Source organism: Parasteatoda tepidariorum, chromosome 5 (genome assembly GCF_982258835.1).
Source record: "Parasteatoda tepidariorum strain Cologne lab strain chromosome 5, Ptep-v5.0, whole genome shotgun sequence".
In the NCBI taxonomy this organism is placed as follows: domain Eukaryota; kingdom Metazoa; phylum Arthropoda; class Arachnida; order Araneae; family Theridiidae; genus Parasteatoda; species Parasteatoda tepidariorum.
This window is the reverse complement of record NC_141759.1, coordinates 86,730,299-86,737,741: the sequence shown is the minus strand read 5'-3', so window position 1 is coordinate 86,737,741 and position 7,443 is coordinate 86,730,299. Positions and strand designations below refer to the sequence as shown.

Here is a 7,443-nt window from a genome sequence, read left to right as displayed (position 1 = left end):
ATTTTGAAGTTTAGAAATCTGAATCTGTAAAAAAAGTGTGTTTATTCAGAGCAAATACGTTTTTGTGTCTGATTTCATAACTTAAAATATTGTTTGCACTTATTAATTAGCAAGTATGAGGTCATCCCCTCCAGCCATTAAGATTGAGTCGTCGAACGCGAAATTCCAAACAAAAGTTATTCAGAGGTGTCTGTTTTTTTAGCACTCTACTTCGAAAATATTATGTAAAATCTTATTGTGGAGTTAATTATTTATTAAAATTTTAATAAAAATTAAAATAAAACCAGTTGGCAAATATTACTTTCAATTTGACTAAATATAGCAAAATAAAATTGCAAATTCATTATTAAAGTATGAAAAGCAAGAAAATAAAAACAGTTATTGAATTTTATCATAGCTTTATCGAATTTGTCTTACATTTTAATAAAAAAAAGAATATTTGTGTTAGCTCAATTTAAGATTATTTCCTAGGGAAATAAAAAGAAAATATTAAATATTAAATTTGGTCTCTTTATAAATTCAAAAGTGATTGCATATTTTATGTTATATTTACTTTTGACTTTTACTTCTTTTAAGGAACTCGCAAACCTGCTCTCAACAATGAAATATAAATTTAAGAGTATAAATATGTGAAACATAAATTAAATTTCAAGTTTCATAGGTATTCTTTTTTTAGAAATAAAAAAAAAATTTCGAAACCTAATATTAAAAGAAAATTTATGTATAATGATTTATTTCATTTTAAGAAAGTTATTTCAGAAAACTTTATTTGTGATTAATTCATTTGAATAATTACTGATTTTTCTAGAATTTCATTAGCATTTTTCCTTAATATTATTTCATAAACAATCTAATAATATTTTCGAATTTTTGTTAATAATTACACAGAAGAATCTGTTTCAAACAAAAATAATTTTAAAGAAAACAATTCATTGGATTAAAGAAACAACAAATTAATGATAGAATCAGAATGATTTAGGAACCTTACTTATTTGCTTATAAACTCCATTGCAGTGATCAAATCTTTCATTTATTTAACGTCTCATTAACCCTTGATTCAATGATTTGCTCTTTCATCATTTACTGAATATTACTTTGGTTTGCTGATTTTTCCATCAACTCATCAATTGATTCGTTGACCATTGATTTGACTTTTTCCAATTCACAGATTCGTCGATATAAATTCTTTGAAGTTCTTAACGATTTGCTCATTTAATGCTGTGGGGATTCATTGTTTTACATCAAAAGGTTCACCGGTTTTTAATTTTGTCTTACTCTCGTACAACTATTTGACATAGTTGTGCAGTTTCGCTACTAAAGCTACAAATTATGTATAGTCGTAAGAACTGGTTTTAGTTGAAAGTTGCAAAAAATAGCAGAAAGGACATTTTACCTAGGATCTTTAAATAGCACGAGGAATATAAAACACAGGATGTCTTTGACATTTCATTTTTTCACTGGTAAGTACGCAATAAAACTGGTTTCAACTATTTACGAAGACACGTGTTCTCACTTTATTATATATTGCATCTGTGAGAATAAGATAAAAGTAGGACTTAGCTTAATGTAAATGGTGATTAACTGCATAAATCAATTTTTTTTTCAGTATATTTAGTAACAATTGAAGTTAGCAAGTTATTTCAGATTTTTTTTCCATTAATTTTTCTTTCATGATTCGAATATTTTTTTGCCTAAATGATAAAAAGAAATGACATCATTTAAACTAGAATGCAAGTTAAGATCTTTTCCGAATTTTTTTTGTATTGATTATTTTAATTAAGAGCTGTCACTTCAAAACAATTCTTTCCATGATTATATTTCCTTTCTTCCATGTTTTCTTTTCAATATGAAAACAGAGTTTTCGTATCACTATTAAAAATGACAAAGTGAGATTTTAACTGTATACAAATGAACCTTAGTTAGCAAATTTCATACGGCATTTTAGAATCCTTGTCGAAAGTGAAGTGAAAATGTGCGGAAAAAAAACTAAATTGAAGAGAGTTGAAACTGAGGGAAAAACTGCAGCGCATGGAGACAAAAAATCTAGTTAAATTACCGTACTGCATGGAGATGATATATTTCTAGTTTAAAATAAAAGAAAAAAAATTACATCATACTTGGTGACAATTATTTATTTGGTAATCTTTCCATTCATTTGGTAACGGTATACAGGAAATTCTGGTTCGCAAAATTATTGTTGTTATTACCAGACATTTAGTAAAAATTGCAAAACTTAAAATGATCTTTAACCGAGCAAATGATTCTTATATCATACTTTCTGGTTTCATGGTGAAATTACTAAATTTTATCGTATTTAGCTAATTTTATCCCATATTTTAACACCAAAGAACTTCTGTGAAAACTATAGAGGTTTTCGGTGTTCCCATAGAGCGAGAAACACTTTAACTTTTACCGTATTCTGGTAGTTTCAGAGGCCGTGGTAGTCTTGTGGTTAGAGAATCGAACTCCGAACCGGAGAGGCTGGTGCTCAATCCTCGACTCTACTAAGACCCATAGAGTAAATGCGATATACGTGCTCTTACAATCAAGGGAATCGTAAGACCTTTGGTCTGTCACTGTGCAGTAGCATAGTTGCAGCGATCAGGTGAAAATTTCCATCCCCTTCAGATCTATGTCTAAATTCAGGAAATGGCTTCACAAAAACGTGATGGCATGTCCTTGGATCATCCTCAGGATTGTTTACTAGACAGTCGATAACAGCCCATTGTACAGCTGTAATGTGACGTAAATAATGTACCTACCTATCTATCTAGTAGTTCTGATCATATCGTTCCTCAGTGTACTATTAAAATTATTTTATATGGTACTAAAGGAAGACATCAAAATCTGTTTGTTTATCAAATGGTACAGAAAAAAGGTTAAAGATGATTATCATATATACATCCAAATAACAGATTGTGATGCTGTTCCTGTCGCCCTCGTTACGATTTATTCTTTTAATTTTTTTGGAATTTTCATTCATTCATTTCTTAAATGTCGATGCTTTATTGCTGACAAATATTCTAAAAATATACTTAATAATATTTTCCTTAATAATATTTTCTAAAAATATTTTCCTAACTGGACAACCCTGTGTATTTCAGATTACTTTAACTCTTTTTCAGGATTGAGTATTCTATTTTATGCTTATAATAGAATTTTTTGCTAAAAATTAATCAAGAGATAAGAATAAAAAGAAGAATTTATTAAAAAATAGTTAAATATGATAGAAATTTTTTTTCCAAATGAATTAAAAACCCATTAGTATTAAAGCACATAATATTTTCAGCAAATTCAAAATTAAAAACATTTCTTTTTTTTTTTATTTTTATGTTTCAAGTAATTTATTTGCCCCATCTATGTACTTATAATTGACGCTTCAGTATACGATACAGCATATTGCAAACGCGACATTAAAATATAAAATCAATTATGTGCTCCTTACCACCCTCTCATTATCTAACAAAGACAATAGACAAGTTTTCGTAAAAAAACTTTATTTCTTAATATTGTAGATAAACAATGTTTTTGTTTCCAAATGGTTGTAATTATACATTTCAACGTTGAAGCCCGAATAGGTAGCACTAAAAAGTTCAAAACCGGTGATTTCCGATATAAATACCATTCTTAAACAAAAAAAAAAATAGCACAAGTTTAATATAAACTAATCAACATAGTGTTTTGAAGGTATATTTACAGAAAATTAAAAAATTGAAAATTATATCATATAACAAAGTGGTGAAATAAATTTAAATACGAAATTAATTTCATATGTATTCACACTGTTCCACTACCAATAGTTCTTGTACTTTATTCTATTTAATACGTGGGGGTCAAATTGTATGAAATAATTGAAATTTTAAAGCACGTCGAATCCTTAATTTTGTGCTAATTTCCATAGAATATAATATGATGCATTAATGAAGAATATTATTCTGCAAATAAAATCATCTTAAATTTAATTACATTAGACTATGGTTTAATTTGAAAGGAAACCTGGTTCCTTTAAGCACCTTAAGATAGCAATGAATTAGAACTATATTACGGTTTAATGTATCTGCAATGGATCATAAAATGGCTCAATATAGACCTTTATTATGATTCAACGTTAAAGCGATTTTTCTTAGGATGTACTACACTTAAATAAGTAAATTTGTATCGAAACGTTGTAAAACTTTTAATATTATTCTTTTTAGTTATTATTCAAATAAATAAGAAAATGATACAAATTTTTCGAAAAATCATTGCTCATTTTTTTTAAGATAAGCATTTTGAACAATAACACACTGTTCCGGGAAGAGAAAAAACAGCACTTTTGTGCCAGGTCTGAAAAAGGTGAAGATGCAACATTATTTTAAGCTTAGGAAAAGTTCGGAAATATCTTAGAACAGCACGTATTTTCTTTTTAAAAAGAGGCTTAAATCGCAAAGTTAAAAATTGGTTAGTTATTATTTTTTAGAGATACTATCGGCTGGTAATCTTAGCATTAAACTCATAGGTTAATAAGGTTGGTAATTTAAAATCTTACGTTAAATTTATTTTTATTTAAAAAAAAAAGAAATTAAAATTGATCATTGAATCGCGCACAACTAAGAAAACATAAGTATTACTCGAATCAAAAGTGGACGCATGTCACGTCCTATATCGGTAGCCATAGCTGCAGCATCATTCATGGTTATAAAAGAAGATAGAAGTTACGATCTTCGAAATGCGTAAAATTGATTAGTCAGTCCCCATGAGAGCATTCAAAGTGAAAGTAAAGTCGTAGGACAGATGAATGCGTTCAGAACAAAATAATACATAGTAAGTTTTAGATGTTGAAGGAAATTTCACAGTTCCTTTCCTGAGGCAGAGTGCAGCATGAATGAAACAAGTCATAGCTTTTCTATTATACATAGCCATTTAATCAACAACAACAATGAATTCGCTGGTAATAGTGATAATTGCTAGTCCTGGACACGGAAATAAGTTTAAATTGACAAATGTCCTATACGAAAACGTTTGCATCATTTATGCACAGCCCATCTTAACAATGCCAGAAAAAGCCACTTTACAGCGATGACTGGTTGACTGTCTTTTGCCACTAAGCATCGGACTACTACGCGTTGTTGAAGCGTGCTGATGCATCAGTAATACGTTTTTGGTTTACTCCTTATTAATAATTACTCCTTACACTTTTTTTAATAACTCTGATTCAGAGCTCAACTATACGTATTTTTTGCGTACGCGTCCACATTTTATTAAGGGAAGCATTGCAAATAATTATGAAACTAAATTACATCCTAATGAATCTTCCTTCTTTTCCACAAAAAAAACCCTGAAATTAAAATTAAAATATAACCAGCAAATGTATGTTTAAGAGTTATGTTAAGACCAAAATATCTGATTCTTTGGAATATTTTTCTAAAATTTTCCCTTTTGTGTTTTATTTAAAAAAAAACATATAACCTTAAATGATATTTTCTGATTCTACATGAAAATAAAACTTTTTTACAGGTCTGATTTAGATTCTAAACTGAAAGATGTTTTGAAAACAGTATGATAATAACTCTCCATTCGTATGAACAAGAATTCACTTCTAACAATGGAGGAAAACAGTGTTAATTCTATGGAATATTTTCTCAACAAAACTAGTTAATAAGCATATCTTAAGGAAATGTTTGCATCACAAATATGCTAAAAATTAAAAAAATAATTGAATACATATATATACCTTCAAAGTAACTAATTTTTAAAAAGAACTAAATTAAATAAAACGTGGAAGATAGAACATTAAACAATATTTTATGAAAGCAGTGAGTCATTTTCTATGTAGATGGGAGAAATAAAATGTCAATGCTTCTTAAACTTTGTATCACATCTCTCATTAACATCGCCCTTCAAGAAAGAAAGCTTAAAACATTTTTACACCTTTTATTGTCCAGAGCATGCAGAAAGAAATCATTTCCGGGCAGTGGCAAAACCTTTAAACACGTGCTTGAATCTAAAAGCAAAAATACAAATGTGTTTTAAAATTTTGATTTCTAATAATTATATTTTTTAATTTTTAATTGGAATGAAAAGAAATATTAAAATTAAATAAAACATGGAGAAAACATTCTTGTGTCATTACCGTACTTGTATGGTAATGACATTCTAGTAAGAAAAATACCATAATTCTGGTAATAAAACCAAAATATGCGGTATTTCAATTATTCATTTGGCACTTTTTCCGTTCGTACGGTCGGAAAGGTTTGTAGAAAATTCTAGTTTTCAAAAGTACTACTCCTATAACCCAGAGTTTGGAAAAAATACAAAACTGAATAGTATGTTTAACCATATAATATGTCTTACCAATCTCTAATGTATCATGTAAAGGTTTACAAATTTTACAACATTTACTAGCAAACAATTCTGTAGTAAAACCGTATTTTGCTAATTTTATCAAAACTTTCATTAAAAAAGAGCTTTGGCAAAAATTATCAAGCTTTTCGGCTTTTTATAGAGTCAAAAACATGGTAAATTTTACCACATTTCAGAAGTTTTGATCATACTTTTTTTTCTCAGTGTAGTAAAGAATTAAAAAAAAATATCATTTTCAATTATATCAATTATTACGTAAGTTTAATTAGAAAATCTACATTAGAGCACTTGTAAAAATAACAATTTAATAATTCAAGTGTTGAGTCTTTGGGTAGAATTCATTGCAATTCCCGATTATACACTACTTTCAAATTGAGTAATTTTGAAGAAAAATTTGAGAAGCAGGTCCGCCTACAGCCAAATGTTTGGAAAAAAGTAAGAACTTAGAATAAAATAATTCAATTATAAAATTTTAGCTCTACTCCTTCATTGCACTTGGAAATGCATCCCGTCCTATATTTTCTCAAGACGACAACGGCTTTTCCAAGCTAGTTTTTAACGTAATTTTATTTCCCTTGCTTTAGTCGGTAATTTTTCGGTTTCACTTTCACATATGTTTTGCTTATATCATTCATTTCCGACGAATCTTGAGAGTGAGCGCCTATTATCGAGCACTCCAAGGTTTTTTCTCTCGTTTCCCTGCAATACTACGTATTAAGTGTCTCTACAAACCATAAAGATTGGTACTTAGTAAATAAGAATCCAAATATTTGGTTTAAAGTTTCTTGGGGTACTGTGCATCTTTTTACGTTAACGCATATTTATATTCATTGAACGGAAGAAAAAAATGTTTAATGAAGAACCTAACTTTCTTGAATGGAAGTTTGTAAATATAATGATTAGCCATTATTTGTGTTTGTAAAATTAGTACTGTAAGGGTGAAATTAGTCATCATTGCTAAAAATAAAACTATAAGTAAAATTCCAATTTGAAAAAAAAAACGAACTTATTTAAACAGATGCAATTTAAACAACATTTTAACTTTCAATTTTTTCGATGGAAATCCATAAGCAGTTTATATTTCTAACACAAACATACAAA

The 7,443-nt window shown here is 28.3% G+C and overlaps 1 protein-coding gene across 2 annotated transcripts in view; it reads right to left on the bottom strand.

Annotated features, from left to right (window-relative positions):
- Positions 1-3,480: 3,480 nt before the first annotated feature.
- LOC107446399 (cell surface glycoprotein MUC18) overlaps positions 3,481-7,443 on the bottom strand; it is a 337,992-nt gene continuing 334,029 nt past the window's right edge. For both annotated transcript variants that reach the window (XM_043041640.3, XM_043041644.3), the window contains one exon: positions 3,481-5,983. The gene's annotated coding sequence lies outside the window, so the exon portion shown is untranslated. The remainder of the gene's footprint in view (positions 5,984-7,443) is intronic.